General features: G+C 36.4%; 1 pseudogene across 1 annotated transcript in view; it reads left to right on the forward strand.

The window, feature by feature from the left end:
- The window catches only part of LOC149222424 (putative nucleoside diphosphate kinase 5), a 100302-nt pseudogene extending 91988 nt beyond the window's left edge, over window positions 1-8314 (forward strand). The window contains exon 6 of the transcript XR_016249429.1: window positions 7046-8314. The product of XR_016249429.1 is annotated as a putative nucleoside diphosphate kinase 5 (transcript). The remainder of the gene's footprint in view (window positions 1-7045) is intronic.
- Window positions 8315-18091: the final 9777 nt, after the last annotated feature.

The raw sequence follows: 18091 nt of genomic DNA on the forward strand, positions 1-18091 counted from the left end.
TACTCCATGATCCAAACACCCACAACTCCCTCTGAGTTTCTTCGCTATGCACACTCTGATTCACTGTCCCTCAAAGTAGCTCAAATACACTATGATACCATGTTGAATTTCCAGAATTTTGTGTCTAAGATAGAATCTTAAAATCTCTTACGCTACCAAACCAAGAATCTCAATGATACTATTTTGCACAACAGAACATGCACAGAATATAGACAACTTTTTACAAATTTTAACCCAACTTCGTTATATTAAACAAAATATAATACAACAATCTAGGGCTCCCATACCAGGGATAATGGCCCTCATACATCCACTAGTACAAGATACAAATTGGGGCTTGGTGTCAGTCCATAGACAACTAATATACCCTCAACAAGATACTCTGACCATCTGGTTGATGTAGTCGACTCTCTCAGCTCCCCTCGGTCGTACCCTGTAACTGCCCAGTCCTTTGGCTCCCGATCTACAACTCCTGCCTCTATCAATGCTCCAAGTCCATCTAGCCACTGAACCTCGACTGTCAATCTGCTCTCTAGTTGTGCCTTAGTCCATCAAGGCAACAACACATCGAGACTCCTGTCAAATTGTTCACAGCTCCACTTGTGAACAACTCTCAACTTCCCACTGTTTCTCGTCAGCTAGTTAGGGACTTCAACTCACTATGGTCTTCATGCACTACATTGATGAAGACCAACATAGGGCACGAAGGGCTACCACCTATCATTGCAAGATGTCCATCTCCCACAATGAACATGGGCTAGGAGGACTACCCATCATCTGTTGTAGAAGTCCTTTTCCACACACAAGTCTCGAGCCCCACAACTACTCCTGGTTGATCAGATCCTTGAGCTCAACAATTGCCTCTCTCACGACTACCATTGTCCATCAAGGTTTTTCTCTTCGGGCTCCAACTTGGACACTATCACGCTGTCCTCCAGTATAACATAAGTGCTCAATCCACGCCCACACTTGGTCCACTCTCATGCTACCCTCCAACAATCCACAAGTGTCCAAGTCCACGACGTAGCATCTCCACCTAGTTAGGGCATCCCCACACCTAGGAGGCCCTTACACACGACTGCCCACAAACTTATCCACATCCGCCCTTTTCTCTGTAATAAAGGAGTTATTGCACAAATCTAGGGTCCAAACTTCACTGTGAAACTGGCCATTGGTTAGGGCTTCTAACATGCCACATAAGCCCTACCTCCTTGGCTTCCATAGGTTGCAATGACTCTATCCACACTAGGACACCTACATCACTCCATAGCGGGATCTACTCCTAGTTGGAGTTCCTTCATGCCCAAGGCAACTCCAACAAATGGCTCCCAACAAACTGTAATGTAGATTGATCCAAATACTGGTCAAAACTTTGACCCAACACAAGGCAAACTCAACTTCAGTTTTGATATATCTATGTTGTCCCTAGTTAGGGCACTTGCACACTGCAACAACCCTCAATATACCACCCAAACAACCTCCAATCAATGTGGCCTAACCATGGGATCGTTCCCACCTATTGTGTTGTTGTTATGGGCATATACCACCCCAAATAGCCTTGCATAGATGCCTTCCTATGGTGGTATGGCCCACGGCCTACCACAGTTAAGCTCTAATGCCTATAGCCCACACAAAACAGGGTTTAACTCACCTTGTTGCTGCCATATTAGTCCTGTGTTTAGCCTTTAACACCCCCAGCCTAGCTGCAACATGGGATAATCCTCAATGCAGTCACAAGGGGCTCCAAAACGGCCCTTATTCTCCTCGTTGTTCTGCCCTAGTCTCCTGCAACTAATCAAAGGCCTCTTCCCCTTCTACGCTACCCTTTTTCTGTCCTTATGTTAATGATTAAATGATCACTTATCACCTCTTATTTATACTAAACAATAGGGATTCTTCCAACATCATTCAAGGGTCGTCCAACTTGTCAAAAAGCTTATTTAGTTCTATTATTTTCTTTCCATAGTTGCATTTGATGTATCTTATTTAATTGCTTCTTGAATTTATATTATGCCCTTTTTGCTCTAAATATTCTATTTCAACTGATAAGAAACGCCACAAGTACAAGTGGTTCCAGAGCACTTTCTCATGCCAACACATGTTCCAATTTTAGAAAAAAATTATTTAGGTTAGAGATGTGTTTCAACATCTTTAAATAACACAAATATCTATCATTCAATGGGCAAGCCTATAATTTTGGAAGAATACATTTAGAAAATAATAGAGGCATTACCTTGTTGAACATCTCTATGACATCTGTTGGCACCCCTTTGTGTAGCACTGTATCAATTAACACCTACATATGGAATTATCTTCCATGCTCCTTTAGGTATATCAAAATCCCCCTCGGTACACTTGAAACCAACCTTACTTAACCATAATAGTCATCCTATTGCCATGAGTACATGGAGAATAACACTTGGGAGATAACTCTCACATACTAGGGAATTGGGTAGTATGACTAAGGGTATAATCTATCACCATTAGTTGGTGCAATGAAATATTTAGTTGATTACTATTGATGGAAACCATAGGTATATTAAGATCTATAGAACTTGACACTCCTCTATCCTTAGGACCCTACAAATCCTAGCCTCTTCCTCTAAACCATAGCTTTTGCAACACAGGTAACAAAGTTCCTACACATTTTGTAGTATCAAGAGTTTTGGAATTTCATCATTGCAGTAATACGCCCATCAAATTGAAAAAATATGTCTACAGCCTGCCAACACTGTTACAGGAGACCTAGCTCAACAAAGTCCTTGTGCAACGTTGATTGTTTTGGTGTCACTTTACAGTAAATAATTTTTCATTTTTTGTGGACTAGTTCATACCATTACTTGTGGCCCCTCTCAACAAATTTCTTTTGGTACACTCATTATGTTGGGCTAAAATTTGGCTAACCCCTTTGATGGACCCAATGGTCCCATGATAAACACCCATAGCATGTCAGCCATGAGGAAGTATAGAAAATAGTTGAGTCTTTCACCTAGTCAATTAGAAAAATGGAAACCAATATGTCTTCCCTCATGTTTCACATATCCCCCATTTTCAAACCAATGACCCTTTTTCAGAAGCTTTTCCATACAATGGTAGTTGATTATTTCTATAGTGGTTGCTTTGAAACCTTTGAGCATGTAGGAATTGCCATTCTCTTGAAAACGCATGTATAATTCCAAGAAATCCATGGTGATAGGTCCTAGTGTTCTTACCCATTCATCACCCAAAGAAATATCACAACCACCCATTTAGAAATTTCCATTCTCTTGAAAACTCATGTATAATTCCAAGAAATCCATGGTGATAGGTCCTAGTGTTCTTACCCATTCATCACCCAAAGAAATATCACAACCACCCATTTCAATGGCAAACATGTGGCTTCCTTGTGAGGGAAGACATAATGGTTTCCATTTGCTAATTTAGGGAACAATTCCTTGCAAGAAAGGAGGAAGAGGTGAGCATAATACTAGGTGACAAGTGGCAAGTGGGAATGTATCAGTGTATTTGTAAACATCTAATTGTAACTCCTGTGTTTAGGAGACAAACAACCACCAATGACCCTATTGATTTCTCCATCAATTATTCCATTAATTGACTTCATTATATTTTGGATTTTATGTACTACAATATATCTGCATTTGTGGCATTCCTCTCTTGTAGTCTTCCTTTTATTTTTTAAATGCCACCTATATTACTTCAAGGAAAAGGAGCAATTAGTTACACTTGTTATCATCATCTTATTTTCGTAAGTCTTCTCATCTTTGTTTGTAAGAACATATACGATATTGGGAAAAATCTTTCCATCTTCTAGCAACAGTTTGATCTATTGTCAAGTGATTAGCACAAGCTAATGTGCATCTTTGACCCATCCAAGCTAATGTGTGTTGGGATGAGTTGAGGTTGGTAACTTGAGTTCCTTTTCCAATTGAAGCAAGAGAAGGTTATTTTGGTTGCCATTATCAATTACCATATATGCTAGTTTGTGCTTGATTTGATAGTTCTATGTACAAAGAGCTTCCTTGTTGCTGGTAAGGCTATCTTTGGGCATTAGCATCAAGTTTGGATCAATGTAGCTGGGATTGTTGACATCAACCTCTAAGTCTCCAACCTCTCAATAATGCTTAGAAAGGAAGTATTTTTCCTTTCGGAGCTCTTTGGCCTAAATGTTTGACATTCCTCGTTGGAATGGGCAAGCTTCCTATGATAGGTGCCATATATCTTCTTCCCACAGTGGGTAGAGGATACGAAATTGGTTTCTCCTTTGTTCTACCCAATATTGTTGGGCTGAGTAATTAGTAGAAAGAAAATGAGTACAAAATTCCCTTCATCTAAAAGAATTGAATGGTCTTATGTAACTTGGCTTCGATATTGGAACCAATTTGCAATTTTGCATAAAATGCTTTGAGGAGGAAATAGAATAAACTCTAACTTATTTCTAATACTAGGGAACAACCCACAAAAGAATTTGGTGTAGAGGTTATATTTTGGGCCCTTTGAGACTCTACCTTGAGTTGGGAGAGAGATCCATATCTGGCTCTCCATTCCTTTCCTATAAAGATCTGGTCTCCTTGGGTCATTCTGGTCGAAGGAAATATTGAGACTTTGAGGCCACTTTTTTTTCTTCATTTTACCATTATCTCCATTTATTGACTCCATACTTTATAGGTTCCCTTGAATTCTCCCCCCCAAGGTGTAGAATAATGAATCAATCAAGGAGGACATCTAATGGCAGTACATTCTAATCACCTAGTTTTCTCCCTCACAATGTCTTAGATCTAAGCTAGCATTTTATGCTAAGCATTTTTTGCAACTTAACAGTCAATTGTTTGTCCAACTACATATGAAGGCACTAATCCCATGGACTCAAGATTCCCATCATCAACTAAGATCATGCTACCACCATTTACGTGTCAATATATGTATCATTAGATTCCCTAAGAGGACAAGATTTTTCGACACTCCTCCTTCTAGGAGATGGAGACTTTCAAGTGCCCCATCTAATACAAGATACTAGGGAGATTTCAATTCTTCTATAGAGACTCTATAAAGTCCCTTGCGACCTTTTTTTTTAAAACCCAAACCATAGATGCTTACCCCAATAATGCAAGTTGTAGTTACTAATAGACAATGTGCCCTACAAGGACCTTCAAGGCCTACTTGGTTGACAACTCCACCTCTCAAACATCAAAGGAATGAAGAGACTAGATACAGGGTGTCACTAGCATGGACAATGATAGATTATTGAAACAGAGGCCATCAACATGAGATATCATGAAACCACTTCATCCCATTGCTCTCCACATATGGCATAAAGGGACTACCACTCACCCTTGTTCTTAGCATAGAGGTCATGGACAGATTCCTATTGAAACCTCCTTTAGGGATTTAGGAGGCTTGGATAGCACCATAGCACGCTTGAAGCTTGAAGTGTGGTGGTTACTTTTGTAAAAAAAATTCATGACAATCTTGATGTGGATGAGAACTGTAGCTCATCTGAGTTTGAGTCATCACTTTCTTTAAAGTGTCACTACCCTAGGAAAGTTGTGGATGACATGACATCAGTTATATATGACAACCATAAGCGAATGTGCAATACAGCGGTGGTGAATTCTTTCTATGCTCATGGTACAATTAAAAGTCTTTTGACTACTTTTGAAGGAACAACAGGTCATTCTCTGTGGACAGTACCATTTATGTCACAACAAGGAATGGAGACAAAAAATGACAAGCTAGAGCATGTACCTTGGTTGTTAGAGGCATTACAAAGCTATTGCAGGATTTTGGAGTACCTTGTGAATTCTTCTTCGCTGTTAATTGTGCCCTCTGCATCATAGTTAGTGCAACCATTTGTTGGAGGTTCTGCCACTGTTCCAAGGGATCCAAAGTCTTGATGTGGATGAGAACTGTAGCTCATCTGAGTTTGATTCATCACTTTCGTCAAAGTTTCACTACCCTTGGAAAGTTGTGGATGACATGAAAGCAGTTATATATGACAACCATAAGCGAATGTGCAATACAACAGTGCTGAATTCTTTCTATGCTCATGGTACAATAAGAAGTCTTTTGACTACTTTTGAAGCAACAACAGGTCATTCTCTATGGACAATACCATTTATGTCACAGCAAGGAATGGAAACAGAAAATGAAAAGCTAGAGCATGTACCTTGGTTGTTAGAGGCATTACAAAGCTATTGCAGGCTTTTGGAGTACCTTGTGAATTCTTCTTCATTGTTAATTGTGCCCTCTACATCATAGTTAGTGCAACCATTTGTTGGAGGCTCTGTCACTGTTCAATGTTGTTCTACCTATCTGGAGCAATCCAATGTTTTGTCGTTGTAGTCCATCTTTGATTACCTTTGTTGTTTCCATTATTACCCATGTATACACTGCCATAGGTGATGTTAAAGGAAGCAGAAATAGTATTCCTAGAAGCACATGTCAACGATTTAGACGTCATCCACCTAATGAGGCTTCCATTTCTATGATGGTTGAAATGGGATTTCCAAGGTCCAGGGTAGAGGAAGCATTGAGGCGTGTTGAAACAAATAGTGTTGAACTGGCTATGTAGTGGCTCTTTAGTCATCCTGAGGAGCCAACGCAAGAAGGTGATGAACTTGCCCAAGATCTTGCCTTGTCACTGGGTAATTTTGAGGTTCCCAAACATAATGCCAATGAAAAAGGAAGAGATGTTTCTTATGAAGAGAAGCCTCTAGAAAATCCTCCCATTGAGGATATCTTAACTACATGTATGAATATGTTGCAAAGTACAAATGTGATTGCTTTTTCCATGACTAATTTGATTATGACCTTTTGAAACTAAAACAAAAGCCAATACCTTCTGAGAGTTGTTTCCCTTCTTATTAAACAACTAAAGCTTTGTAAGGTGGATGGATCTAAAAAAGGAACTAGTCCATTATCAACTATTTCTCATATTTTGGCATTAGTTTTGAGTGAAGACAGCAATACTAGAGATATAGGAGCTAAGAATGGACTTGTTGGTATTCATTGGACTTACTGAATTTTTTTATGCCAAATAACGTGACAGGGGAAAAAGTTTCAGTTCCCAAGTGGGTGACTGTGTTATTGCTCATACTTGACCATATGTTGCAATACAAACTTCAATGACTATAGATGCCTAGAACACTGGTTCTATGGGAGGAACTTCACTTGTCTCTGATTCTGAAGATACAACTTTAGCTGGTGCAGGTGTTGTAGATAACAGTAAAAAGTCTTCCTTGGATGACAACATTAAAGGCAATAGTCCATTCATGAAGATTTTGGAAAAGCCTTTGGGATACATGACAACAGATGAACAACAGAGTATTGATTATATCTTGCAAATATTTGCAACTACACCTTCCAACAGTTACAATTCAGGTGGTTCTTCAGTTGTGTGCGACTTACAAAGTCACATTCCATGGCAATGCAGTTTCTTGAGAGGGGTGGATTGTCTTCACATTGCTCTTCAAGATTTCAGCTTTGCTCCAAAACTCCAAATGCTCACAAATGCTATGTGAGAAAGGTGTGAGACAAATAGAGCAGTGGGATATCTATTTGTAGAAATTTGCTCAGTTTAATGCTTTGATTTTTTGAGTTTTTTAATTTAATACTAAATTTTTATTGGATTCTGTATGGGGTCATGATGCATCTTCTTGGCTAAATTGGGCTTATTTGGTACCAAATCAGCCCATCAAGCCAAGTCAGACCAAGTTTTAGAGCACTAGTGTTGGGCCCTTGTCCATTGTCTCGTCAAATTCAAAACAGGGACAGATTTAAGATGATTTGCATTTGTAATTTAAAGAGGCACATATTTGAATTTTGAAGAGAAAAAGATTAAAAACAGGGACAAATTTTAGAGCATATACATTTGCAATTTAAAGAGAGGGAAAACATGTCTGGAAAATAAAATAATGGGCAGTGAGCCCAAGAATTTGGTTCACAACTCCTCCAAGCTTCAAGGTACATTATAGCCTTGTGCTTAAGCTTCCTAAATCCATTGCAAACAACCTCAAACAAATGCCAAACTAGCACCAAGCTCAAGCGTCACATTGCTCTTCAAGATTTCAGCTCTGCTCCAAAACTTGAAATGCTCACAAATGCTCTGTGAGAAAGGTGTGAGACAAATAGAGGGGTGGGATATCTCTTTATAGAATTTTTTTCTTGGATTCTGTATGGGGTCATCATGCATCTACTTGGCTGAGTAGGTCTTATTTGGTACCAAACTAGCCCATTGAGCCAAGTCGGACCAAGTTTTAGAACAATAGTGTTGGGCCCTTGTCCATTGTCTCGTAATATACTCAAAAGAAAATAATACTAAGTATAGTTGGGTTGTTGTCCACTAAATATAATAGAAGCAAGACATGCCAGTGTTGTATATAGCTTGGCTACTAGCCACTAAATCCTATGCTATTAGAACAATAGAAATAAAATATATAAACTAAACCCTCATAGAGAGGGGGACCTAAGATTCTTCATGTTATTCATTCACTTCAAGGAAATGGGATGGTGGATGTCTTCTCCAGCCTCGTGGTCTTCCCTTTGTCTCTCATCCCTAGCTTTTGGAGCAAGCTCTGAACCTTGGAGGGCTTTCAACAAGTAGTATTCATCATTGAATTGTTGTAGCTTTCCTTTGATACCATTCAATAGGGGGTTCTTCTTTGAGGTTGATTCCATGTGACAGACTATCATTTCTCAAAGAGGGGTTGTTCTTCTTGTTTTTCGAAAACTATGCATTGGGGATGATGTGAGACAAGTTCTTTTCTATATACTTATTATTGGTAGCAACTTTTTGTCCATTAACCTGCTCCTCCAGTTTGCCAAGATTATGAACTGCGTTGTATTTGTGCCACTTATTGAAACCTTGTGCTATACATTGAGACTCACCTTTTTGCATTTGGTTCCTGTTCTTTCAACAAAATCTTCTTGAATGCTTATATTTAGTGAATTTATATCCGTAAATTCTTTGGCCTAAACATATCTTTGAATCTATAATAAATAAAGCTTGTCAATATTTTCTTTTCAATTATTAAGTTATATTTTTCATGTTTTATAAATGTTAAAGTTAATGTATCTATTATTTGATATATGTTATATTGAAAAAATTATATGTATGTTTTTTATATAGATATATTTGAATTTAATGGTGAATTTTATTGAATTTTTGTATGGGGTGATTTTTTTTTGAATTTGATGTTCAAACATGAACACAAACTAGGTAACTATGATTCTGGGGAGATGTACAAGGTGAAGTGTGCCACTGATGATAGTGTTGACTACCCTTCCACGTCTCTTCTCTACTAGAGCTTTATGAGTCAAGCCTGTGGTATCATGGGTTTAGTGCAATAGCATTAAACCTTAGTCAAAAGAGGCTTCAATCTGCCTAGCCACTTTGACTTTACCAAAAAACCATTTTGGATCGCTCAACCTGAGTAATTAGTGATCTTCTCATTCTATACATGCAAACCTTGAAGATGGGGTGTAACTCTTACAACAACCTTGGGATTTCACCATTGTCTAATGCATGCTAATTTATGGAATCTATCTGATCAAACATCATTTATATGAAAATCTTGGTTGAGTATCATCCTTGGGATTTCACCATTTTCTGATGCATGGTATTGGGTGGAATCCCTCTAATCAAACATCATTTATATGCAGGTCCTGGTTGAGTTTTATTCCTGTGTCTCCAATGGATTCTGGAAAGGAAAGCAGGAGCCTAATGGCATGAATTCCACTGTCTTTCTATGGCATAAGGTTTGGAGTGTGGTTTACAACATTCTCTTGTGTGGATATATTCACATGATTGTTCTTGAATGTTTCAACAATATGAGAAATAAACCAATATCCAAATTTAAAGACAAAAAATATCATTCAGCCAACAATGAAGCTTTCAAGACCTTGCCAAATTTTTAAAATACAACACCCTAGAGTCAAGGTAACGATAATGTGGATTCCTTTCAAAGATTGTTCGTTCAAAATGCCTATCTATATACGAATCTATGCATTTATGTTAGTTTAATACTAACAAAAAGATATAATTCTTAGAAGATCCATGAGATTTAAGCAGATATGTGCTATGCAATATTTGATTGGCTTCAAGGAACTGCACAACAAATGTATTGATCAAGACAAACAAACAATGTTTTAGAAGTTGGAATTGGTATTGAAACTGAAGGGTCATACTGGACTAGAACCATCTAATAAACTGGTGACTCTAATAATTTATGAAGGATTTGGGTTGTATGATTCTCTTAGAGCCCATCAATAGTCATTTGTTGGAGTTTGAGCCCATACACATCAGCAAGGACATTATGTTCTATGCAATACATACTAGTCTTCTACCCTTTCATTGTTCAATTTAATAAATGCTTGTAGGCAACAAACCATGTGTACCAAGTTCGAATTTATAGGGATTATCTAGTAGCCAACTGTTGGGCTCAACCCCCACAAGTGGTTTTCGAAAACAGCTTTAGCATACCCTCAGAATTCATGGTAAGCTGACAAGTGGCATAGTGGTTTGATATCTGAAATACGTGGATGACATGATAAGCATAATAGTGCAGCTTCGAGGTTATGCATGGCTATTCATGCTAATTGGTATGGTTTCCCAAAGTGTTTGTAGCAGAATTTACAACAACAACTTCACAAATTATTGGATCTCTTTTGACTTTGAGATCCATTCATCACAAAGAATACAATCCGTTTGCTAGAGTCATTTCTTATATGGAGGAACAACAAGTTATTTGTCTTTCTAGTCTAGTACTTCTAACATTGATGTCCAAGGTGGAATTTTACACATTTATTACATACATGGCTACTTATTTGGGAGAAAGCACACTTTTAGCGCACTATGTCATGGTTTGGATATATTCCATGTGCACCGTTTATGAAGAACCTTTGGCAAAAACAATTCAATTACTCATGCCTGACTTGACTTCTAATGTTAACTACAACATAAGAAAGGAACAATAATTGCTTCACTCACTAATCCTCATTGGAACAACATTTGGCTTTTCATTTGTTTCTAGGTTCATAGGTCCCTGCTCAAAGGTTCAATTAATGCCCGATGTTGAAAAATACTCAACCTGGACAAGCATCACAAGGAAATTCCTCACCCCACAATATTTCTATCCTGACGTATCAAGTAGAAACATTTGGCAAGTCAAGGGTTAATTGTTGTAGGTGGAATTGTGATTGAAACAAAACTGCAAGCTAAGGAAAATTGGAGTAATAATATCAAATTAGATGTTTCCCAATATGAACTATCTCACCTCTCAAAGAGTACGAAATGACGATATTGGTCATTTTTTTAGTTCTCCTCAACAGAAGCTTGAATTTTGGATCATTGATTTTGGGTTGTAATGCATTACACCAAAGCCAGTTAAGTTCCATTTTGACAATTGATTTTCTTTGGAAAATGCTCAGTGTGCAAACTTGACTACGGTTAGTGCTAGTGGTGTCATGGAAGTAGGCACAAAAGGTGCTACTAAGATTGCAGTGGGAAATTTACAGTCTCCATTTCCATTCCCATTGGTGGCATGCCTAGAAAAACACTAGGCATGCCCCATCTTTCATCTTCTAATTTGCAACAAACCAGTAGCAGTGGTCTTGTGGAAATTTTCATTAGCACTAACATGCAAATGGCCAAATGGGAAGGTGTTCTGTTTGAAAATAATGGTGATGTTGGAGGATCATCTGATTATGGAAATAATGCATCTAATCATATTTTTTTGATAACAGAAGCAACTTCTTGTGCCCCAAAATTTTAAGTGCCACCTTCACTCCTAGTTACAACACAACCAAATTCTAATTCTATGGATCACTCTAGTAACACTCCAAGTGTCATTTACTTATTTGATGATGACTAGAGCTATTGTAAAATATTTTTTGTTTATTGCTTTTGCAGTTAATGCTAGAAAGCCTCCAAATATTTTATGTAAATATACATTTTTTGTCATTGCTTGCTAGAAAATCCTATTTGTTAGATTAATAAAGTGGATAGAGATGTTGGAATTTCAAATTGCTAACAATTTCTATGTGAGGTAGCTACCAAAATTCTATATTCAGGTTTTATATTTATTGGGAAAGTGTTGTTACAAACACATTGTCACCGGGAAATCGAATCATTTCAGTTTTTGTGGATTAATCAAACGAGGCACCTGAACTTTGATGTTGATGTTGGGAACATGAGTGAATGTAGCACTAACACGCTGTTAAGAAAGCTTATCCCTAGCCAACAAGGCATGGTATTGTATGTGAAATCCCAAAGGCCTTAGAAACAACAAAGATGACAAAGTTTTTGAAGGTATTTTAACTGGAATGACCATTTACAGTTCGATAAGTTGAAACATATTTTCCCTACATATTGAGACTCCGAGTAGTACTAGATCTTATATTTAATGAAGAATTAGGGAGCATCATTACAAGGAACACTTAATTAGGAACTCTTGCATATGGAAGGAAATAAGGCTTACTATGTAAGAATGGGGATTGAATAATTGTACTCAAAGGAAGGAATAGATGAAGGAAAGTCTAGAATTGATATTTTTTGTGGATACTAAAAAAAGGCCTACCAAAACCTCCTCACTTACATGGAATAAAACATCATTAAGCTCACTTTTTTTTGCAAGTGATGAAACACTAATTGGTTTAGCTGTAGAGTCATCTAGAAGAGCCCTTGAAATGGCGAAAGTCAAGCCAGAGGATGTTGACTTGGTTTTGATGTGTACGTCTACTCCAGATGATCTTTTTGGTGGTGCTCCCTAAGTAAGTATCATATGATATTTATTCGATCTATAGCTGAATAATTATCGTTAACTTTGCTATGACACTTTAATGTATTTGTACTCCATATTTTTTTGTTTTCCCATGTTTCTGCTTGGTTCAAATTGTTTGAGTTAATGTTTTCCATAATATGGGAGCTACTTGGACTAGAGATATTATGCTATATCATTAGCATTTTTATGGGAATTTATTAGTTATAGAATCTATATCATGATGGTATCATATTTTATTGATGTTATAGTAGTTAACATGGAGTTTAGATGCATTTCATTGAGTGGAAAACAATTATTTTTTATCATGTATTGATTGGCTTGGTGAGAAATTGCATTTGTCTAGGCTAATCTCAATTTAGAGGTGTTGGATTTTCAAATTATACAATTCACAATTTTGTTGATATCAAAACTCCTCATATTGTCGTGTTTTTTGTTTTGAGATGATGTTTGTAGCCAACATTTGGGCTTTGTTGTGACAATTTTTGTGTATAATTTGATATAAGGGAATGCCTTTAAAGTTTAAACTCATTACCTTTGTTGCATTGATTAAAAGAGAAGAATCTTCCTAACCTAAAAATGAACTGTAGTGACATTGAAGTTAAATGTGAAGTTCTATGTGCATTTATTCGTTAACTTGTTAATGTTAGTTTCTGTTGTAGGGAATCGCTTTGATGTTGGGTTGTTTTGTTAATTGCCATTTCAGTGGCTAGAAATGTGTCTTGAATTCATGTAAGTGTTTCCTTGGGGTGTGTTGAAAATCCTTGGAAATAGGCACATGGGGGAGCAAGTAAATGCAATTTTGATCAAGCTTATTCTTAAAGGAATAGAAAGGGATATGGTGAGAAACTAGAGGCCAATCATTTTACTTAATGTTTTGTACAATTTCAAGGTTTGAGAAGGTTTGATCTATCATCATGTTCAAGGTTTGTTCTCAATGTCTATTCTACCCTTATGTGCTACGATGTTGGTCACTTCACTAACATTGTTATTTAGTCTTGCCATAGTCTTCAAGACACCCCTTTATTCACTGTTGATATGGACATGTGGATGTTTCTTACAAAAATATTGTTATGAATTGTGATGTTCTCATGCCGAGATGGTCTTCAAAATTATTAATAGTCAATGGTGGTTATGACTTATCAAATTATCAGTTATAATACATGGATGGCTAATAGTAACATGCATTAGAATTTTCTTTTTTGGTTTTGGTTATAAACTTGTAGTTTTACTCTTGTCATTCCTGAATGGTTTTGATTATTGATTATTTTTTTTAATTGTCTCTCTTTATATATATTACAAAATATTTTGTACTTGCCATTTTCCTACTATATCTTAATCCTGACTTTTCAAAAATTTGGAAAATCTGTGTCCAGATCCCTATCTGTATCCTGCTGAACTTAGATTGTAATTTATCTTTGCATCATGTCACCATCTAGCCATGCATTCCCAAGCAACTTCCTCCATTTGTTATCAATGGTGGGCTAAGAACTAAGGGTGTTGTTGCCTGTTGGATACAAAGATTGAGTCAACTCTTTGCCTGTTAGGATTGTGTTCTTTGTGCCATAATCACCCTCATGTTTTGGATGGATTGGGATTCTAAAGGTATCCCTAGCAAGATGAGTAGTGGAGTCTTCAGAACTATGGGTTTCATTATCATGTTCACTTCCATTTCTTCCTATTTCTTCTTGCATATATTTTTCCTCGTGTTATAGCTTTCAATAGCAGCTTGCATGTCAAATTATAATTTGGCTGAGTTTTTAGATAAATATTGAATTTTCCCTAGTATATTTTCTAGGTGTTGTTTCGACTGTCAGTTTATGTATAACCACCGCCCCACCAATTTCCATGGGACAATAGTTGCATAACATTTCATCCCCAACTATTTGGAAATGGTTCCATGTAGGATCCTTTTTTATGTTTGGGAGCCATGGCATTTTTTCTACCACATAAATAATTTGCAAATAAAGCCTTACATTTAATTTCTAGATTTTTTTAACAAACTCTCTTAAGAGAAATAGGGTTTGAAGAATATTTGTAAATACCTTTACAAGTTCCAAGTCTTCACTCTGAATCAGTTCCAGGAGCAGATCTAAATCAATTGCAGGAACATATTGAATCAACATCTGGAATTGGCAAAAGAGTAGCTCCAAAAACCAGTGTTGCAAACATTGTGATTATCATGGTCCTGGTATTATTGCAATGTCACAAATTTTACCCTAGAACAATATTATTGCCGATAAACTGTGCAATGTTTTCATTCTCGAAAATAGCATGAGAATATTGTAAATATCTCGATATTATCATGAGATGCATGAAATTATTTTCCCTACTCATCAATGGAGGGGCATAAAGTCAATTATTTGTGTCTTTGAATAATTTTGTATTTTTTAAATTTGCCTATATTTTGTGATATTTTCCTGATGTTGTCAATATTTTATTTTCTTGATTCTTGGTGATATTTTTGCTGACATGATGTTTACAACATTACCAAAAACACAAGAAGCACCCCAATCAAATCTTCAAATCAATACTCCAAGTCTTAATCCAAATAAGGTTTAGTAATAGATCCAAGAAACTCCCCAATCAAATCTTGAGTGCTCCAAATCATCAGATGAAACTCTCTGAATCAGATTGAGAAGCACTATGAATCAGCACAAGAATATTGTTGAATCAATGCTATTTGTTGCTCAAATGATCAATGAGAAGGTTGTGAAGCAAATATAGGGGGAATGATTAAATAGATGGGAAATGCGGTTTATGGAAGTTTTAGGATTTTTTGTAGGTTTATTTTTTCCCTTTTTTTTGGGGGGTTGTGGCTGCAATGGTACAAAATTGGTCAAACTTTCTAGTTTGATTAGTTTTTTCCTGAACTGGAAGTTTTGGGAAAAACTGATCAATTCTAGTTTTATGGGTGGGTTTTGACTGGAAATGATCAAAGCAGTACTAGAACTAGTTTCTTCTAGTTTGGATTGTCCATTTTCAAATTTCAGCAACACTGAGCTGAACATGGATCTAAATATGTTAACTACAAGTTGATGATAAAATGGTTGACATTATCCTTTTCTATTCTTGCACCCCCTCCCCCCCCCCAAAAAAAAAAAATGAAAATATCATACCCATTGTTCTGGTTTTTTGGGGAGTAAGGAAATGTCCCTTTGTGCGATGGATTTCAATGGGGATGAAGGGACTTGCTGGCCATACCCGAGACATTCCTGGAAAATTTCAGGGATGTTCTTGTATATAATTTCTCATATCAAAATTATTTTGCTACATATGGAGGAATCTGTACATGTTGTGCAAATTTCTGACTTAAAGCATATGATTGTTATCCTAGTTTAGTCTGTTGCTTCTCACAAATAGTTTGTATTGCCTTGTGAAAATCCTTTTGCTTTCTGAATGAACTTGTGCCTCTTGTTTGCAAATATATGAGTCAAAGATGATCATTCTATCATATTTTAGTATGTTATTCCTTGCAATTAGTTTATAGTGCCTTGTCATAATATATGCAAAGCATCCTTATTTTCCACATGCTAAGCATCCCTATTTTCCTTATTTTATTAGCTTGCTTCTTAGTGACTTAAGAGACTTTTTTATAACAACATCACTGTCAATATCCTCTATCCTTTTGGAGCATACCTGTATTTACCATTTAGCCACCTATTCATGAATTTGTTTGAGTTGAGTCTCACAGCAGTTCAAAATCCGATTAAAAAATCATTAAGGAAATAACCTATAAGATGTATAGAAAAGAATCTTGTAATTGTTTTTTCATTCCCTAAGGAGACTTTGTTGTTCCCTTTTTTAAAGTTGAATTTTTTCTTGGACAGTGAAACCCTCATAGCTAAGAGTTGCCACTTGCCAACATATCCAAAGAGGTTTTCAATACCTTTGCAGATCAAATAGGGCATGTCTATATCACCATATATAAAATTCTATAAAATTTATAGATTTTTATATATGGTGATCTAGACATGTCCTATTTGATCTACAAAGGTATTGAAAACCTCTTTGCATAGTGCATAAAGATAAAAAATTACAAATGGTTGAAGCAATTGATACTAGATGGAGGTTAGAACAAAAGCAAACTAGAAGCAAACCATAACCAAGATGAGAAAGTGAGCATATTTTTCATGACTAACTAGACTAATTGACACAACATATGAAATATCACAGTTAAGTAGATTCTATTTTAATCATTCAGTAGAATTTGATGGTCCTCTAACCCACATGTCCCATGGTCAGTAAACCACACTTCACTCAATAGTTAGGTTTAATGTTTTGAATTTTCAACAAATGAGCTTCCTTCAATGTTGTGGGCCTTGTGATTGAGGCTACATTTGTTACCTATGCGAGGTAGAAACTAATTTCAAATGTGTTTACAGACTTAATCAAAGAACTTCACTGTAAGAGTTTCTCACTAGGATACATTTTGCAATCACTTGCATGATTTGGTGTCTTCAAAACTTGTTCTTGTGTGCATGTGTGTATTATGTTTTTAAAAAATTGCCAGTTCTCTATTAGTAGTATTTGCTTCTCACATATGTAACAAAATGGTACCACAAAGTATTCCATCTATATCGATAATTATGTTGGTATATGAACATCTTTCTGCAACTACATTCCTATTGGGTTTGAATGAAAATTGCATGCGGTAGCCACCACAAAGTGGATTGCCTCGTGATATCCAAATGAAAAGTAATTGATATTAGTGATTGTGCATGTGTTGATTTTATGGAAATATATAATTGTTCTAGTTTTTAAATGGGATCCAACCAAGGGTCTATAAAATATTTTGTTTTCTAACTCTCAAAAGTTCCATTTTTTTTGGATTTCATGTTAATGTTAGGATTAAGTTTTTGCATGTTGACAACCTATGTCTTTAGGACATAACCTTTTTTCCCCTTAACCATATCAAATTGGTATTTTTTGTGTCAATTTGTATAATTTTAACAAATATAATTTACTACATGTAGCTTTTAGATATTTCTCTGTAAAGTTTTGCATTAATTATTCATACTCATGATTCTATATTAGAAAAAAATGCAATTTTGATATCAGGTACAAAGTGAGGTGGTGTTATAGACATTTTTGTGCCTTACAGCATTGAGCATGAAATGTCCATAATCTAAGGGATCCAAAGTCCCTAAACATGTTGTTCCTACCCCTAGAGGAACAAGGCTAACAAACCACAATAATTCACAGAAGTTCTCCACCAGAAACTGCTCAAAAACAAGTCAATTCAGGATCATTTCAGTGGCTACACTAGCTGTTTGCGCTGAATGTCAAAGCCAACACTGGCTATCTGCGTTGAATGT

This window comes from Pinus tabuliformis, chromosome Q (genome assembly GCF_031772625.1).
Source record: "Pinus tabuliformis cultivar Carrire ecotype Pingquan chromosome Q, CPIR1, whole genome shotgun sequence".
NCBI lineage: Eukaryota > Viridiplantae > Streptophyta > Pinopsida > Pinales > Pinaceae > Pinus > Pinus tabuliformis.